Genomic DNA, 20,596 nt, shown 5'->3' on the forward strand with positions numbered 1-20,596 from the left:
TCCCCCACCATCCCCCAGGTGATGTCTGATGCCCCTGGCCTATCTTCAGCAAGAATCCTGTTAGGATGGTTTAGCCAGAACTCCCCATTATACCTGATATTTTTTCTAGTAATTTTCCATCCACTGATCCCCACCTTGCTCCTTGGCTTTAAATTCCCACTGGCCTGTGCTGTATTCAGAGCTGAACCCAATGTAAAATCCACTGTAAAATCCCATTGCAGTGGTCCCTATACCTATTGCAGTGGTCCTGAATAAAGTCTGCCTTACCATTCTAACAAGTGTCATTGAATATTTTTTCCTTAACAGACTAAAAGCATGACCCTTGCGGAGACAAAGGCTGGAGAGTTGGATACTCTCAGACATGATGAATTTTTCTGGAAAAATTATCTTCAGTTTGTGAAAAATTATACACCTTCCAGGATCTTTCACCTTTCCAGAAAAACTGATTTTTCCCCATTAGGAATTTTCTGTTCCATTTCCCAAAAAAATATATCCATGAATATATAAAGGAAAAACTCCATACTGAATTTAAATAGCTTTCTTTAATGTGAACCCACAGCATTTCCTTTTGGTTGTCCACTCCATGGACAAAAATAGTCAGAGAAGTCCTAACCCAAAGATTGCAAAGACTCTTTGATTTAGAGATAATTTCATCAAGGTATTCACCACTCACAGTCCCAAGTCCATCCACTTCATCCTCAGAAAACCTTCCCAAAGTACCTGGAAGGAAATTCACTGCTTTCAATTAGACACCAGTGAGGTGATGTCTGGCTTGTATTCAATAGGATGATTATTAATTCAATATCAAATTATTAATTTATGCCAGAAACTAAAGTATGGATGCTGTCATATTACAGCATGAATAATAGAGGAGAACCAGACCTCGGACCACACTTTGAGAATCTCTAATATAATTGATTGTCATTCCAAACTGGTCCCCTCTGGGCAGAACCACATGACCAGTTTGCCCTCTCAATCTAAGCAGCACAGATTGAAAGGGACTTCTATTTTGTGAATGATCAACCTCACTAAAGATGGCAATTTTTTTTAAGATTTATTTATTTGAGAGAGAGGGAGCATGGTGAGGGGGGCACGGTGCGGGGGGCCGAGCAGGAGAGGGAGAGAGAAACTCTAAGCAGGCTCCACGCTGAGCCCGGAGCCAAAGGAGGAGCTTGATCTCAAGACCCTAAGATCACAACCTCAGCCGAAACCAAGAGTCGAATGCTTAACCTACTGCACCACCCAGGCACCCCTCAAAGATGATATTTCTAACATTGAAGATATAAGCAAATGTTGACTAGTGAAAATGTTACAAGCAAAAACTTTTCTTTGCTTTAAGATGAGTCTTTTTATCCCATAAGTTATTTAGCCTTATAATCTCTAGATTTATTGAGTTCTTACCATTTGCCACAAATAGTTCTAGAAGGCTTTACATGTTTTATTCAATTTACTTCTCAAAATAATCCAATGAGGTACGTACCATCCCTGTCTTTAGCAGATGAGGACAGTGATGCATTTATCCATTCGTATCCAATACTACAGGTATTTATCCATTTGTATCTTATACTACAGGTTTTAAAAATACTTTCACTTGCCTTATCTCATTTGATACTTATTAACAACAAAGGAGGTAGGCAGAGTGTGTCACATATTTCCCTTTAGAGATGAAAAAACTGATGCTAAAGGAAGTTAGGTAACTTGATCAACATCTCTGAGGCAATGTTGGGGCTGGGACTCAAATCTAGATCTTCTGACTCCCAATCTCATTGCTCTACATCAGGCTACTCTATTTTTTTTTTATTATGTTATGTTAATCAGCATACATTACATCATTAGTTTTTGATGTAGTGTTTCATGATTCATTGTTTGGGTATAACACCCAGTGCTCCATTCAATTCAGTACATGCCCTCTTTAATACCCATCACCAGGCTAACCCATCCCCCCACCCCCTCCCCTCTAGAACTCTCAGTTTGTTTCTCAGAGTCCATAGTCTCTCATTATCAGGCTACTCTATTTTTAAAAGCACCCACAGTGGGGCACCTGCATGACACAGTCTGTTAAGTGTCAGACTCTTGATTTCAGCTAAGGTTATGATCTCAGGGTCATAAAATCAAGCCCCACATCAGGCTCAATGCTTAGCAGGGAGTCTCTTGAGATTCTCTCTCCCTCTCCCTCTACCCCTCTGCCCCTGCACACTCTCTCTCTCTCAAATAAATAAATAAATCTTTTTAAAAAATTCACCTGCCATTTCATTTTAAGAGAGTGGACTGAACCAAAAAACTAACTTTGGAGCATATCTTCATACTCTTTAATAGAGTCAACCCAAAGTAACATGAAAAGAAAAGATAAATGATACAAAATGCTGTCTGAACAGTGGTGTTGAAAGAGTCTTTCCTCTGGTGGGGGGAAGAGAATGTTTGTAGGAGAATCAGCTCTATTATGTCCACCTATGAGAACATATAAATTGGACCAAAGAACCCACAAGCATTGAGTCAAGAGCAAACTCAGCAAAAAAATTTCAAGGCCCAAAGTTATGAAATACTGAACAAAGCCCCCCTCCTCCAGGAAGCCCTTCCCAACCCCCTCATCTCACAATGATTCTTCCTCCTTGTGAATGTGTATTTCTCTCATAGTCTATATCACACAATGTAGTGCCTGATGATATCTGGGATTGACTATCTTCTACGTAACTGTACGTATTATAAATACATATCTAGCCATTTGACTTCTAGAAACTAGAGACCACGTCTCCCTTTTACTTTTGTATCCACCAAAAGATGAGCACCATTCTGGGTCCAGATGAATAATTACTAAAACTTGAAAAATATTTCTAATGATAATAACCATTCCACTAAAATACTAATATTATATGATAAAACTAACCATTTATGAGCGTATCACTTTGTACTGAGACTTCATTCTGTGACGTTTTTTCCAGTGTACATAATTTGAACCATGTCAAATATTACACATCCAGAGCTACACAATAAAGAGGCATGTTTAAGACAGTTTCCCCACATTCACACAGATAATATCATTTAAAACCTACTACTAAATTTTGAAATCCCAGCAATGAAAAGATAGATATGGCTGGTTAAATATTTGGTATTTATACACAGAGTATATAAATCAATGATAACAAAGATACATTGTAGATATTCCCACCCAGCAATTTTAATGAAAACAAGCCTTTAAATCTCTATAACTGTTTAAAGAAATATGAAACTATTTTCACAACTCAGTTACCTAATGAACTGTACATATCTTTTTCTTTGTCTTGAAGGATGAGCAGAAATGGATAGGAGAGGCTATGCTTGGCAATGATATTACTGATTATTGGAAGATCTTTTACTACTGCCTTTACTATACAGACCTCCAGTGATTTACACATTGAAGTTGTGAGCATCAATATATAATAACATATAAAGTAGTTGACAGCATTAAAAGGGTGATGGTCAGGAACAGCCAGCAGAAAATACTGTTCACCACCATTTATCATGCTAGGAACAGAGGATAAGAACAAATAATAACTCACTGTGCTTTATCTCTGCAGAAATACCTCCACATTATCTCCCTCAGTCTGAGAACCAAGGCCATGTCCCTGGACACAAAACCCCACTTACTTAGGCAAAACATCCTGCACAATAAGAAGTCAGCATGCTAAGCCATTGTGTAGGTATATGCCTGCTGCATGCATATTTGCCAAGACCTTGAGAATGCCTGTAACCACATAACAGATATGGCTACACATTAAAACTACTGTTTCCAATCAAGCTCAATTGCACAAGGAATTATTCAAAAGCTGGCCCATGAGTGCAGTTCTTGGCCTAACTGGTCTGACGCATTTGTATACATAAGCTTGGGTGCATTTATGACTATGATCTAGAAACGCAAGTAGGAGGAAACACAGACTTCTTCACAAAGCCAGAACAATTCCCAAGTCTAGAGACAATGAAGGCTGCCTGCCAGTCAGCCCTAGGGAAATAGTACACAGTGCCCAAGACCTTTATTTACAAAACTGACCTGAAAAACAACTCCAGATTCTGGTACCTGCTAAAGCAAATACTTACAAAGATAAGTGTTGGAGAAGCACAGTTGGGCAATTACAGGACAGAATATGTTTCCAACATAGCCTTGAATGCTTGATCCACAGAGAGAAAAAAACCCTGAGTTGAGACACCAGTTCTGACTGTACAAACTAGTTATCAGCCTTAAGCAAGATGACTGAAACTCTCTAGGCTTTTGTTGCCTCACCATTCAAATGATGATGAGACTGTAGAATCATCTACAGCAGTCATTTGGTAAATTAAAAAAGCATAACAATTACACTCCTTGGCTACCTTAGTTCACGTTGCTATAACAAAAATACCATAGACTGGGTGGCTTATAAACAGGAGAGAATTATTTCTCACAGTTCTGGAAGCTGAGATGTCCCAGATCAAGATGCCAGCAGATCTGGAATCTGTGAGAGGCTGCTTCTTGGCTTGTAGATGGCTATCTTTTCATCATGTCTTCACAAGGCAGAGAGCTAAGAAAGGAAGAAGCAAGCTCTTTCACATGTGCTGTGGACTGCAAGTTCCAAAGACAATCCACAAAGAAAAAATTCTGTGATAAAATAAATTTGGAAAACACAGTATACCATAACCTCATTTTGGATATTCAATATATATACTAGTATATTAAAGGCACTTAGAAGTCCTGAAATAAAGAAACTTTTGCTTTGTTTAGCTCATATCATATCCATTGACTCCTCCTGGCTTCCACTGTCCCTATTTGCACCTCTTTGTCTAAGGCCTCTCACTCCCTCCCTCCCTCCTTTCCCTCCTCCTCTCCATCCTCCAGCCCCACCCCAAGCCTCAAAAGATTGTTCTGCCTGCTTGTAGAGCAGGCCTGAAGTACCAGGAAATTAACTCACACCCCAAGAGCAGCCCCTCAACCAATAACTGGGTGTAATTATCCCAGCCCTCTGCTGCTTGGTTGGGATAACTCTCAGGCATGTGCTCTATACTACCTCCCATAACTTCGCCATGAGATTAAGCTCTAGTCACCCATGGTGGTGGCTGGCTTGATAAAGTACCAACTATTAGATGCCTTCTCTTCTTCACTGTCTTACTTCCCCACTCCCCAAATAAACTCCTTGCACACAAATCTTATTGCAGGTCTATCTCTGGGAGAACTCAAACTAATTATGTCCATGATTTCCCACACATGTTCGATGACAGATCAGTCTTCACAGCACAATTTTTCAATTAGCCAAAACTCCTGGTGGCAAGTGAGAGAAGCCCAGTACAAACTCGCTAAAGGAGAAAAAATTAATTTACTTAAATCCAAGGATAGGCTGGCTTTAGGCCTAGAGGACTCAAGCTCTTAGACAATGTCAAGGTGACTTGCTCTGTCTCCATTTCTGGGCTCTACATTCCTTTGTGTTGGCCTCATTCCAGCAGGTTCTCTCCACAAGGCAGAAAGATGACCATTAGCACTGAGCTTACATACTCTCTTTTCAGGAACCCCAATGAAAAAGGGGCTTTTCCTTCCCAGTGGTTCTAAAAAGGGCCCAGGATGAATCTCAGGAAACCGTCTTTAGTCAGATGGTCATCTCTGCACCAATTCCCAAGAGAGATGTGATAGACTATGCTGACTGAACAGTCCTGGGCCATCTGTCCACCCCTGGACTCAACCACACCCAAACCAATTGTACCAACAGTGAGGAGGAGGAGTTCCTCAAAGGCAAATCAGGGTGTTATTATCAACAGAAAGAAATGGCTTCAGGGCAGGCACAAATAACAGATGTCCACTCCACTCTTGAACATTCTACAGAACGTACTTTGGGAGATGCTGTTCTATAGCATTCACAACTACTTCTCCAAAATTCCTGAAAAAGTCCTTCTCAGAAACAGCCGAAGTACACTTTGAAAAGAATTGAGTCTCTCTGACAATTTCATGTCAGCCCAACATACTCTATACATGACCATTCTACCTCTGTTACCAGTTCTCTGCTTGGCTTCTTGGTTTGGATATATTCAAAGAAGTATTGATTATCATCTTTGGTATTTCTTGTCAAAAGAAATTCAATTCCTTTCCATCAACCTAGACCCTTATGATAAATTTCTTTACCATTCCTATCAAAAAAAAGGTGATCAAGTAGCCTTAAGCAAATGGGAGAACACATTCACAGCAATGAGAAGACTAATAAAAGAATACTGGAGGTTAGAAATGTACTCTATAAATCACCCAACCACTAGTGGAAATTTTTTTTTTACTTTCTTGTCTTTCCCATAGGAAAAAAAGATTAAAAACCCCAAGCAAAAAAACAAATAGGAGAAAAAAAAACACAGAAGAATTTAAATGCACACTTGTGGTTATACTGGTTTTCCTAGAATTTACTACAACGCCAGAAATTAATTTATAATTAATGGCAAGCATGGGATCTCAACCAACATCACGTGAAGAAAAGGAAAACACCTCAAGAATGTTCTTATTAGCAAGGAAACACTCATCTGTGGCTGGAAGAGCCAAAAGAGAAGGGCGAGTTTCACATACAAGCCTTGAAAAGCATTATTGGTTTTTAAATTCTGAAACAATATAAAATTGTTTTTTCAATTTTTTTTCTATTTCTTTTCTCTGCTCCTAAACTCACTCTCCTGGAGGAATCTCACTGAAATAGGGAGACTCCTCTGTACTATTAAAGGAGCCACTATGCCACTTTCTTCCATCTTGCTTTGATCATTCTTCATTTTTTAAAAGAAGGGTCCTGTGTCATTTTTATTTTTTGGCTCCCTTCACAAATATAACTACTGATATTTATCATAAAAAGATGCACTACATTAAAATAATATGATTTCAAAGTTCTTTGGTCTACCAGTGACAAGCAGCTTTTCAAATAGAGAACAAAGTCCCCCCTTGACATTTTGTCTGTAATGTCTACTATGCTCATGCATGTGCGAGATTGGAGAAGGGCATGGATTAATTCAGTGTTGCCATTCATGCCCCAACTAGCTACACCCCTCACAGCCAAGTGCACTCCATGTGGGCACACTCCCATTTCATGATACTCTACTTTCCCCCCAAGTATCCTAGGACATCCTCAACACTAGGCCTATGTAGCCCATGCAAGAGGGAACTTAGCTATAAAAACATGAAAAGACTCAACATTAGGGGGCCAGCAAATAAATAGTGAAACATCAATCCCATTCAGCTATTTAAAAAATATTCTTCCAAAGGATATTAATGATGAGGAAAATGGCAACAATAAAATTTTTTTAAAGAATGACAAGAAATAGGGGCACCAGGGTGGCTCAGTCTTTAGGCGTCTGCCTTCAGCTCAGGTCATGATCCCAGGGTCCTGGGATCAAGCCCCGCATCAGGCTCCCTGCTCCATGGGAAGCCTGCTTCTCCCTCTCCCGCTTCCCCTGCTTGTGTTCCCTCTCTCGCTGTGTCTCTCTGTCAAATAAATAAATAAAATCTTAAAAAAAAAAAAAAAGAATGACAAGAAATATAGTCAAACATTAATCAGTAACATTCTATCCCTGGATAATAAGATTATGAGTAGTATTTTTCCTTAATATTTTTCTCTTTTTCTCATGTTTTCTACAATGAATATCTGTTCCTTTATAATTGGGGGTGGGGGGAAGAACAAAAGATAAATAATGGAAAGTACATAAAAGTCTCTGAGAAAAGTCTATAAAATGCTGGACCAGAGCTGGTGGGACCAAGTAGATCATTACTACCGAAATCAGAGCCCTAGATTCCCCTCTACACTCTTAAATGCTTGCCATCACCACCTCATTATATATATTTATATTTACCACAACATTGGAACTTCCTGGACTATCAGTGCCACATCTCAACTCTTTCACCATCCCAAAAATGCTTAGTACAGAGCTTTGCACAAAATAGGTGCTCAAGAAATGCAGTGTAAATTGATTTATGAAAGCATGGTGATTACAGGATGGACGGGAGCAGGCAAGGACCATCAGGGGAAAGAAAGAAACTAAGGGTCCAGGTGCTCCAGAGCCTCGAAACTTCAGGTAAATATCTAAAATCAGAGAAGCTGATGGAAGAGTCAAAGGTCCAAGAAGTCAGGCAGGGTTTTGGGGATTAGGGTGTTAAAAAAAAAAAGCATCTAGGAAGTCAGTTGAGTCAAGGGCATTGAAAGTTAAGACAGCAAAGGACCACTGAGACTGCTTTCAACTTTCTTTCAAGCAGGGTGGTCTTAAGAACAAGTGTGCTTTGTGGTTACCCAGAATCGCCCCTGCATACACCAGGTCCAGATGGTTTGACTGAAAACAATTTGGCCACAGAAATTTAGTCAACTGAGGAATTTAGGCCAACAACAGAATTTCCCACAACCTAGTCCCACAAGAGAATTTCTTTTAAAATGTCATTTATTGTTTTTTTTCCAAATTTAAAAAACAATGCATTCTTATTAGACTAATGAGCATATCAAACTTAAAATGCCCAAGCTCTAGATCTTGCCTCCCAAACTCTATCTCCCTGCAAACCTCCCCATCTGATTAATGAAGTTCAATCCCAGTTGTCGAGGCCAAAAAAACTGGATTCATTCATAACTATTCTCTTTATCTTATACCACCCTTCCACTGACCCTCTGCCACACACACACACACACACACACACACACACACACACACACACACACACAAGTCCTGATCCCCCCCGGAACACCTTTTGAGCTTACTGTTCCTCCTGCTATCATGTGTTTTCATCAGATATTCACCTGGTTTGCACCCTCATCTCCTTTAGCTCTTTACTCAAAAGCTACTTGGACAAGAGAGACCTCCCCTGATGACCTTATTTAAAATTGGGACCCCTCCCCAACACTCTATCCCCCTTCCCTGCTTCATTTTTTTCTGTAGTACTTTTTACTGTTAAACCAAGATATACTTTACTTAATTCTTTGTCTACTCTCTCTCCCCACTAGTTTGTACCTTCTTGAAAGCAAAATTTTCTTGTCTTTCTTCTTTATTGCTTTAGCCCCATCATAGAGCATATGGCTGACATTTAGAAAGAGCTTTATAAAATTTTGTTGAATTCATTAACAGAATATAAGTAAGCAAAATAATTCCACACCGGCAAATATTACTCAGACCTTGATGTATAGTTATCCAAATACTTATCTATACATTATTTTTATCTTATAAATACAGGATTACATCACAGATACTGTTTGAACCTGTATGTTTATCAGACTAAGTTTTATTGGATATTATGGATGTTTCAACTAAATCTTATTATCCTAAATTTCCACTTCAACAAACACCAAAGAATAGGAATAATGGGCTGGAAATGAATTTAAAGTATAATAATAAATACATAGGGAAAAATTGAAAAGTTAAATTTTAGAATGGGCAAAAATCTTAAAAGATAAATAAAGGATGCAAAGCAGTCATAATCATGGACCAAAATTATCAAGGAATAGTGTCTGAAGAATATTCATTATATGAAGTGGTTTTTTTTTCCTTTACCAGATACTTACATTGATCCACTTATTTTTGACTAAATCGTTTTCAGTAGAATAACCTGGAGCTGGTTTTGGCAGAAGTCAATAGAGACATAGGGAGAGCCAAAAGCTCTCAGGAGCATCCTGATTCTGACAAAAGCAGGAGCAGAGGGCCTAGAATCATGAGAAGATCATCATAAATGTCTTCTTTGAAAGACTTCAGGGCCTCAGACCATGGAAATTATCCTACACTTGAATTCCACCACCCATCACATCAAGACAGAAATATCCCTCACCTCTCTACTCAAGGATGGGCAAATAAAGACATCTCTGAGATTTTTCAGAGCCAAAAGCCAATGGGATTGATTTTTGGAGTCCAGTGATCCTGATCTCTTTTTCCTTATACTGCATGGAGATTCATATGAGTGCACTGTGAGGATTTGTTCCACATCTCTCACCTTTGTTGACCACTTTGGTTCCTGACCACTATGTATCCCTCTGAAAACCATCCAGTTGGTAGAAATTTTAAGAGTTGAGGCTGACTTCCCATTATCTGAATAAAGTGGATGGGTTTTTTTTGTTGTTTCTTTTCTAAGAAAATGGAAATCAGACTCTCTGTTTTGTATAATCAGTTCAACTGCTGAGTTGAAATGTCACCAGCAATAATACCAGGCTTTGGGGCGCCTGGGTGGCTCAGTCAGTTATGCATCTGCCTTTCGCTCAATGACCCTAAGGTCCTGGGATCGAGCCCCACGTTGGGCTCCCTGCTCCACAGGGAGTCTGCTTCTCTCTCCCTCTGCCCTCCCCCTGCTTGTGCTCTCTCTCACACTCTCAATCTCTCTCTCAAATAAATAAATAAAATCTTCAAAAAAAAAAATAGTACTGGGCTTTAACCACATGCAAAAGGGGATTGCTGAGAGGGAACACTCAGTTGGCATCTACAAAGGCCTCAGTCTTCACATAAAGGGAGGAGAAAGACCAGCCACCCTTCGGGTATTCAGCTCATGGCCCATCTTGAAGAGAATAAAAAGAGGAAGAAAATAATATTCTGAACTTACTATGAGGCATGCCCTGTGCTGGTGCTTTCACATGTCTTGGTTAGTCCTCACAACCACTACATTAATACCAACTACCTGTGATATGGGTGTCATTATACCAATTACACAGATGATGCCAAGTTTTGGAATGTTCTTAAAACTTCTAACTCCTGGTTCATTGCCCTAGTTTAGCCATGCTGCATTTTTGGTCTTCAGATTTAAATGGAATAGTGGTATCTAGAGTTGGGGAAAATGGGAGGAATAAGAGGTGAAGAGATGACTGCTAAAGAATATGAGATCTCTTTTTGGGGTGATGAAAATGTTCTAAAATTTGTCGTGGTGATGTTTGCCCAATTCTGTGAATATACGAAAATCCGCTGAATTATATACTTTAAATGGGTGAGTTGTAGGTTATGTGAATTACATCTTACTAAAGCAGTTAACAAAAAATAATATTTAATGGAAGGTTTTCCCTGCTATACCAATGAAGTCACAAGTTTTTATAATCAATATATCTTGAGGTTCAAAGACTGTGCTTTGTATCTCTACATAATTTTATATGGTACCAATAAATCAATGGTTCTTGACAGAGATGATGAAACAGATCTGAACTTCCCCACTCCAACTGGTGGGGGAAATGCCCAGTTAACTGCAGCTGAATGGAGGTCAAAACCATAATCCCAAGTAGCAACAAGACAGTCCCTCTCCTATTTCAAGTATCTGCCCCCACTCCTCACATTTCCTCTTTTCCATCACCACCACCATAATCCTGTGGTTACACAATTTCATTCAGAGTCAAAATTAGAAATTAGCTAAAGAAGCTATGGTATTCTCCTGATTCTAAGATATTATCCTTTTAAGATGAATCATCAATTTAATAACAACTTTCCAAGGAATAAAAAATGGAATATCACATTAGGCACATACATTGTATACTAACTGAGCATTTCAGAAGTGTTCAAATGTGGGAGAAAACACATCTTAGAATTAAAAAAATGGAGTAATTCCCACAAAAATGGTAATCCAGTTAACATATGATTTCTCCATATTAGAAGAAAAGCAGAAACAGAGTGCTGATGAATCTTTAATGAGAGAAATACAGCCCTGAGACTACAGAAAAAACAGTGATATTTATTGCTGGGTTGAGTGAGCAGCTTCCCAGAAGCTATCAAATGCTCAAAGGCCATGCCCTACTCATTCATTTTGGCTGAATGAACCTTCACCACCATTTCACAAGGGCAATAGAGGAAGGGGAAAAGGGTGTGGCTTTGGACATGCACCCTGAAATCTACATGTTCTCAGAGGCCTGAAGAAGTGTGCATACTTGCTGGGACTTCATGGCTGTCTCCAGCATGCTACAGAACTTTCAACAAAGAATTGGTAATTTGGATCACCCAAGCTCTGACAAACTGTAAAGCCTAATACCTCATTGTCCACAAAAATAAGTAAATAAATAAAAATTTAACAAGTTAAAAAAATTTTTAATTAAAAAAGACTACTTAAGAGAGAGCAAAAAGGGAACCAAATCCTGCCCATAAATGAATGCTTTGGCTCCGGTGGTATTGGTCAGCCCCTCGCAAGGACGACTTAGGTTGGATCTCTGCCACTGGCTTAATCATGGGAAAGATTTGCCCAGCCTAACACCCCTTGATTCTCTTCTGCCTAAAGAAATAAGACCTGGGACCTCCCCTCACCACCTCAGCAAAAGGGATTAAGCAAGGCAGAATATAAATCTCTGTTGTGCTGCTCTTGCCAATAACTTGATTTCTTTAATTCCGAACTACCTATACTCCCTGCCTACTCCATCCCCTACTGGATTTGAACCTGCTGAAACCTCAGGTATTTTCTCGGTGGAAAACCCAGGAAAATGCCAAAAACATCCATATATCCACATGATGTAGTTTCTTTATGACAAAGGCAATGCAAAACTCCATCCAACTGGTGGTAATATAAGATAAGATTTTCAATAGTGAGTTCCATAAAGGCAGAAACTACCATACCTGCTAGAACAGAGGTTGCAGATACACTTTGCATAAAGATTTTCTAAGGGGAAAATTTTTAATTATATTATTACATGTGAGTTAAAAGTAACTCTAAATTGTAATTATATAAGATAATATTATTTTGTTTTATAAATACAGCATATTACATACTGGAATTCAGTAAGAAGGTATACATTCTGGATTTCCAGTAATATTAGCTTTGAGAAAATTGCTAAAAAGTTGGTATCAATAAATATGGGCACATAGCAGGGCTATGGTAAAGAAGCCCTCATATTCATATGATTGAGACTGGTAGTTGACCAAACAATTTTTAAGTCAATTATTAATAAATAATTACACGTAACAGTACTTACATAACAATTTTAACTTTAGACATATAAATGTACATTAGCTCATTGATTCATACATACTTATTCATTGAGAATAGATATGTTGATTGAAATCAGTCATTTTCTTTTTTGCATAAACTAAACTCACAATGCAGTGTCTACAATTTCCAACGTAGGTTTCCTTAAAGAGTGATGAAATCTTAAAGACACTTATGAAGAAATCAAATGGATACAGAATTGTCTCTGGTTTTTACGACATTGTTATACCAATCTTCTGCAGTTATTTCTCATACTTCTAATACCACAGCTATGTATATATTTTTTAATGATCAAATTAATGAGCCTTTAGAAAGTATCCAACCTTATCCTGACATGTACACTAATTTTATTTTTAAGTTATATACACATATCTTATTGGTTTTCTCACTAGCAAACCTGGATAATTTCTCTGTGGAGAAATAGTGCATTATAGTAGGAGAAGAAAGGACACTTATATGTCAATTATATCTCAATTAAAATGAAAAGACAAATAGACAAACAGGCAAGCGTAGAAACAGTACCTTTGTAGTCCTTCCTTAGAATGGGAAGGAACTATAATTAAACCGATATGTGTAGTTTCCAAAGAAACTAACAGGAAAGCAAGTATAGACATATTTGTTAAAATATACATGAGAGTGTGAAGTAAAGGAATGTATAATAAATTCAGCAAGTGGAACAAAACAGAGTGCTCAGAAAAATAAGACCTAGTTCAAGTGCTTGCTCCACCTCTTTCTAGCAGTGTAACCTGAACAACTCAATGCAGCTTTCTGGAACTTGGGTTCTTCCTCAATAAAATGAGAGGGTGTCCAAGATCCAGAATTTTCAAACTATAATCCTAAAGAGTTCTGTGTACCCACTCCCAGGCTGATAGATGCTCTGTCCTAAGAGAGGAAGGTGAGGCACACACGCACCCACATTCACACACACCCTTTCACACCTGTACCCACATGTGCACACCCTCCATACATAGTGGCTCAAGGCTAGCTGCTTTACATATCAGACATCTGGGGAAGATCTTATTTGTTTTCTGATCTAAAACAACAACAACAACAATTGGAAATCACTGGGGTAGATGACATCAGAGTTCAGGCCAGCTCTAACTTTCTCTGATTCTTCTTTCCATACTGCCATTTGTGCAGAAGGCACTCAAACAAATATGAGTTGCTGATGGTGTCTGCTGTGAGTATTGCAAAACTGAACACTCAGCTATCAAGAGCTGCTGGAATTAAGCTTCTCTTCACACACAAGATCCCTCACAATTCTGCACACATTTAAGATTTAAAATGGGCAGCCTAATTAGCAGAGAAAGAAAAAAAGTTAAAAACCTGGCTGCTTAATTTTGGAATTGCCTTCAAATTATATTCCCACTTGCAAATTTTACCACTGGATTTTTTTTTTTTAAGATTTCATCCATTTGACAGAGAGAGAGAGAAAGAAGAGCAGGGGGAGAGGGAGAAACAGGCTCTCCACAGAGCGAAGAGCCTGATGCAGGACTCGATCCCAGGACCCCGAGATCATGACCTGAGCCGAAGGCAGACGCCCAACCGACTGAGCCACCCAGGCGCCCCACAACTGGATTTTTTTCACATGTATTTGACATTTTATTTCCCTGTTAAGACAAAACTCAAGGGAAAAAAAAGAAAAGGAGGAGGAGGAGAGAAAGAAAAAAGAAAGAACCAAACAAGCAGCATGTAGGAGGTTAGAAGAGAACAGCTTGATAAAGATCACCAGAAGACTGCTGCCTCTAGAAAGTTCAAGAGGCTTGTAATAAATAACCCTGTGTAATTCTAAAGAGGTCTGAAATGTTTAACTAGTTTTTAAATGTGAGCAAATACACATACACACAGCAGTCTAATATGCTTTAGCTTCATGTCCTGAACACAATAAAAACGTCCCATTATTGGTGTTCACAACACTTTAACAGCTTGGATAGATTATATTCCTTAGAGGAAGAAGGCAGCTACAATGCAAGTTTCAAGTTCCTGAAATTCAGATAGTTTTAGGACACATAAAAAAAAAAAAAAAAAAAAAAAAAAACCTTCCCATGGGAAGAATTAATTTCTCTCAAGCAAAAGATAAGGAGTGAGAATTTGTTAAATTAATCCCATGTATTGGAGAGAGCCAGTGGAAATTCTCAGTCTCATAGGTGACTTTTGCAGAAAGGCTTAAACCAGCATTTTCCCGGGAGGCCCTATCCAGGTGTGTTAGAAGTGTACAAACATGAAAATATGGAGGAGATTTGCATATTCATTGCACAAAGTTTACATAAACTGACAAAGTTTGAACAGTTGATTCTCAGGCATTTTTCAAGTTCACATTTTATTGCTGCTACCTCTAAGTTAGGCAGTTGGAAAGTTCACTCATCTATATTCCTTCTCACTGGGCTAATAATATTGTCTTGGGTCCTGCGAGAGGATGTACATTACTTAATTTATAAAATCAGTGGTAGGGTTATGAGATATGAACACTGAAAGGGTTTTTGTTCTCCACCTCTCTGACATACAGAATTCGGTAAATAAGGCCGAGGTCATCTGAAATTTTCCTATGGTCCCTCAAAGTTGATTAACCACAGTTTGGAAAGCATTGAGCAAAAGGCGGAAAATGCACAGAAATCCACCTGAGTTTGGAGTACAGACTTTGGAGTCAAATAATAATGGGCCCTTGTCCCAGCTCTGTTTTCCATTAACTAAAATTTGGCAAATTATTAAACCTTTCAGAGGCTTTATTTTCTCTTCTGTGAAATGGGGATGATATTAAAGACTGTTTCATAGAGTTGTGCAAATTTAAAAAGATGCCTGTCAAGTGTCTGCTATAATGAACTAGACCTTGTTCATTATTGTTTTTAGAATCATTAACTCTATCCTTTGCTGCATGACTCTGATGCTTAATAGCATTGGGAATTTCTTCTGAGTAAATTTCTATAACCAGACCTTTTATATTCCACATTAGCACAAGAACTAAGATGATTCATGGAATGAATTTATATATCCTAAAAAAAAAATTGTTTGGGCAAACTAAGGTTATAGGTTATTAATCCAGTTGCCACATCGCCAGCCCCACCCCTTGTCATGTTTCAACAGTGAACTAAGGTCACCATGCCCTTCTGTACCACCTCAGAGCCCCCCAATATTTTTCATGGTCATTACCCTTGTTTGTATCCACTTTTTAAAAAGAACCATATCTAAGACATTTCAGGAACAAGGGTACAATTAGGCATTGATTGTTTTCCCCCTTTCAGTTCTTCCATGTTAAAAAGAGGGGATAAAGAAACAAAACTCAGCAACTAGTAGGAAAGAGGATGTTAGATCCAGCCCTTGGCTGAATTTAATTTGAGGCATTTCAGTATGGTTATTTCTCAGAGTCATTGAGGGCTAATGGCGCAATCCGATTTTGCCCAGATGAATTTCCCATGACAAATGATATTGGCTCATCATTTGTGGTCATGACTGAGTGCCAGTATTTTTCTTCCTCCAAAGCTTGGGTAGGACAGCATGGAGCTCTTATGTTCCTTGGGACATTTGTTTCCAATTTTGCAAACACTATGAATGTGGTTATTTTTGTAGCTCTGTTAGGAAAGTGCATGGCATTTGGTTTTTCTTGTTGGAGTTAATTATAAATCATTAGGGTTCCAGTGCCCACAACAAAGTCCTTGGACCTTGAAGCTCAATCACTGGTGATTGCGATAGTCCTGCCCACACCCCACCCCCACCTCTTGTTAAATCCTCCATTTCTCATTATAGAGAAGGAGGGAGGAGGGGGCGTTATTTTAAGATGTTTTTATTGGCTTCTAAATGTGAAGCTTTGGTTCCAAGGTCTTCTTTTTTCCCAGAGCAAGATAAACTTTTTGGGGTTGTAAATCATGGGATTTTTTGCATCACTTGACAGAGTCCTTGTTTAAAAGCCATTCCAATTGCCTCGCTGATGACTTAGAAGTAGAGAGAGTTGCCCACGCATCATGAAAAGGACCCTTTCAGTAGCACTGGGCCTTCACCCAAATCTGTTGCTTTAGGAGGATAAATCATTCTATTTTCACCCACTCCCCACTTCCATCCCCCATTTATAGAAAACACCACTGTGACCTGACCAGTAACTGTAGTTCAAGCCACTGCCAAAACTGGGAGGCCCCAAGATGGCAAAGCTCAAAATAGGGGGCCCTCCTCCACCTCTGAACTGACCGCTCTTTCTGCCCACAGTCAGGAACCCATACCATTGGGCTGTCCCAAGCCCCCTATAATTATCCACCTCATCTCACTCTCCAGGATAGCATAGTCCCAAGTTTTTCCCATTAAAATATCTGTCCCATATGTCATTTTCCCATAGGGCTTTGTTTCCTGCTAGATAGTAAATAAGTAATCTAATTTAAAAAAACACCTGCATTCATGTATCAGTAGGCGCTGAATGGATAATGAAGAGAGGAGAAGACTTGTTTTCTACTTTTTTTTTTTTTTGCCTCCAAACTCTTTCTTCATTCAAGGCCTTCTTTGGTTGAATCAGAGTGGGCAGCTGACACTCTCTTGGTCACCTCTACCCCCAAAGCTTGGAACAATACCTGGCACCTGGTAGGCTTCAAGAACTATCTTATGAATGAATGAGGGCCCATCCAACTGTTCCTTCCTTCCCCCACCCCTGGCAGACCCTCGGGGTGAGATGGGCTTGGAGCAGAGCTTGCACACCATGGAGTTAAGGAAATATATTCAAAAAGCACACTAGTTGGCACTGAAGACCACTAAGTCCTACCTTGCCACTTCATAGATGAGGAAACTGAGGCCCAGAGAGGGGAAGTTTCCCTCCCAAAGTCACACATTGAGTTACTGGAACAGAATCTGATTCAGGTCCCTTGATTCCCACATGGTTTGCTTCCATGTTCTTTACTTTTTAACATAAGACTTCTGGAGAAGAATAACTTGAGACAGTGTTCTCAACAGTTTCCTAATGAGGATTTACTTTTAATTACGCACACACACACACCTCAAGCCTTCTGATTATGGAAGGAGCAGAAGCTTCTGGTCCTGAATGTCCCCCACTCCCGTTTCACCCCCAGGAAGAAACAAACCAGAGACACAATGATGACAATCAGCTTGAAAGCAAACATGAAGAGCTTGGAGATCATCTTAGTGTGGCTTCCCTTCAAAAGCAGACCCCAAGACTTGAAATCCTAGGAAGCACTGTGAGGAAATGAGGGAGGAAGTAGGCAGAGAAGGGAGGAAAGCCCATTAAGGAAGTTTCGAGGCACTAGTCACACAGTTACGAATGGCTACTGGGGTCTCTGTTCCATCCATCCCATCTGGAATCCTCTCAGACACTGTGTAAACACACCTCTAGAATGGTCCACTGAAGGGTATTTAGCCTCTAATTCCTGTCCCATATCAGTAGAAAGCCACTAAGAAGCATTAAATCTCTAGTGTTCCTGGCCTCCCCCACAAGACCCCTTAGTCTTTGCAGCCAGACAGCCCATGCATGCAGCGGCAGGAGCCTCAGCCTGTAAGGTTGATCAGGTGATTAAAAACTACCTCTGTTCAAAAAAAAAAAAAGAGAAAGAAAAAGAGTGACCTACTCTTGAGAAAAACCTGTGCAATGTTGGAGGTGGAGTTTTAGCAGCACAAAAAAATTATATGAAACCTGGTGGGAGGCTGACCTCTTTTGCAAATAATATCCTTATTCCTAGAAAGCTCTTCTGCTCATTCTTCAGGTCTCAGCTTCTAAATAAATAGATAGATAGATAGATAGATAGATAGATAGATAGATAGATAGATAGATAAAATGTACTTGGGGAGGTTTTCCCTGCCTTGCTCTCATGCCCTTCCCTTTGGTAACACTCTTGCTTATAAATACATATTCAGTGTCCATCTTCCCCCACAGATTCTGCATTCTGAGTGCAGGAACATGTCTTTTTTACTCACTTCTATGCTGCCAGAACCTAACACAAAGTCTGAACACACAGGTATTGAATAAATATGTAACATATGTCATTTGCAGCTTCTATTTAATGTAGCTTCATTGAGTGTCGTATTTGCTTAGCATGGATGGATTGAATTAGACCTCCGGGCTTGTTTTTGCCTCTTTATACTTGGTCAGCTGAGCTTCTTCTGTGGATGGTAGGTAAGGCTGTTTCTCAAAGAAGCTTAGGTCAGTAAAAACTCAGGTGAGAGGATCTCATCAAGTTTCATTAAATGAAACTTGCTAAAACTTCCTCCCTCTAACCTCTTTACTGTCAGGACCCATTTATAAAGCACAGGGCTATAACTATAAAGGATTTAATCAGGTTTCCTCTTTTCTTGAGAGGATGAAAATTTAGCTTCCTTATAGAATAAGGTGTATGATGTTACCACTGTCTGTTTTGGGAAGGACAAGCCTACTCCACTTAATGACTTGCATTTTCTCTGGATTTTATATTCTTGGAGACTTCCACAGCAGTAGAAAACAGTGAACTGGCAGAAGAGCTGCCCCCAGAGAGTGGAGAGAGAAATGCATGAGTCATTCTTAGGGGACCATGCTTCGATTTTCTACCAATGTGTTTTTGGTCAAGACAAATAACAGTAACTCACTCATACTAATTCAAGTAAAGGGTGGAGGTGTTTATTGTAAGACTCAGGAAAGACAAGAAACAAGGCATCTTTGGGGTTTGGCCTCTAACACATTCTCTCTCTTTCTCCCCCTCCACCCTTCATTCTCTACATTCCTCTCTCTAACAACCACCTGGTTCATGATTTCTGCTTGAAGGTACCTATTATGTTCCTCTCTTCATACATTAACATTTTAATTCTACCTCCTACTACTAACTTGCAACTAGCTCTTTGTTTCTCAATTCCATATCCCCAAAAGAGGAATGTGATCTGCCCTGCTAGTTTGAACTGGAACAAACTCTAATAACAAGTCATGGGTTATTGACAAGCCCATAGCACTGCTAACTTCAAGATAAGTGTACCCTGGTTCCATCAGGATGGTAGGAAGGAGAGTAGAAAGAGAGAGTTCCAAGGCAAAGAATGCAGACATGCCCACTCAAGTGAGAGTGAAGGCAGAATTTCCTAAAAAAGGAGTGTAGATGGTACCAACAACCCAAAATATTAACTACCCTAATTCTCCCCCAACATGGGTGGGTATCTGGTGGCTAAGGATGCAGAAATGTAAATTAAGACTGTTGTATCAGAGCCTCTTCTCCATATTCTTCTGCAGGCTGACCATTTCCAACTACAGGCATCTTTGACTGCCTGGGGCTTTTCTTAGTCATAAGTGCACATTCAAACCAAGCTAGAGGTTCCTGAGTCAATGGCATCAGAAGCAGCACTTACTCAATGACCAATGGAAGTTGGTAAATGCCCCAGACACTTTGGCCCTTAGATGGGACAACTCTGAGACATGTTCTACACTTTTTCCCAGAGGTCCAGACTATAATTGAGCCCACAAAGATATGCTGCTCAATAGCATGGAATTTTCCAGATTAAGAGTTTGAACCAACACTTTGTCCAGGACTGTCCTCCAGATCTTGTTCTCCTTCCCCTGTGTCATGGTCTCTTGGCTCCTACCCTATGAAACAATCACCAAAAAACATTTAGGGACAGCAAGGCAATGACAAAATCCACGAATGTATCATTTCCTACAGTAAGGTTTTTTTCTGTGTGTTTGTTCATTATAAAAACAGATCTTCTCAACTTGTGGAACAGATTGTATCTCGGTGATAAAAACAATAATTTACACCAGCTTAACAAATGAACCCAGTGGTCCAGCCTCAG

The 20,596-nt window shown here is 39.4% G+C and overlaps 1 long non-coding RNA gene and 1 pseudogene across 2 annotated transcripts in view; one reads left to right on the forward strand and one right to left on the reverse strand.

Annotated features, from left to right (window-relative positions):
• The window catches only part of LOC123862529 (uncharacterized), a 430,798-nt gene that overhangs the window by 316,860 nt on the left and 93,342 nt on the right, over positions 1 to 20,596 (reverse strand). Inside the window, exon 3 of one of the 2 annotated variants that reach the window (XR_010413242.1) lies at positions 4,414 to 4,529. The exons of the other annotated variant lie outside the window; for it this stretch is intronic. This is a non-coding gene — a long non-coding RNA (uncharacterized LOC123862529). The remainder of the gene's footprint in view (positions 1 to 4,413; positions 4,530 to 20,596) is intronic. 2 annotated transcript variants of the gene reach the window in all.
• Positions 7,950 to 20,596, forward strand: part of LOC123835490 (serine/threonine-protein kinase MARK2-like) — a 34,787-nt pseudogene continuing 22,140 nt past the window's right edge.

This window comes from Mirounga angustirostris, unplaced genomic scaffold, assembly GCF_029215605.1.
Source record: "Mirounga angustirostris isolate CCGP_5_RB_7025 unplaced genomic scaffold, mMirAng1.0.hap1 SCAF_7, whole genome shotgun sequence".
Classification (NCBI taxonomy): domain Eukaryota; kingdom Metazoa; phylum Chordata; class Mammalia; order Carnivora; family Phocidae; genus Mirounga; species Mirounga angustirostris.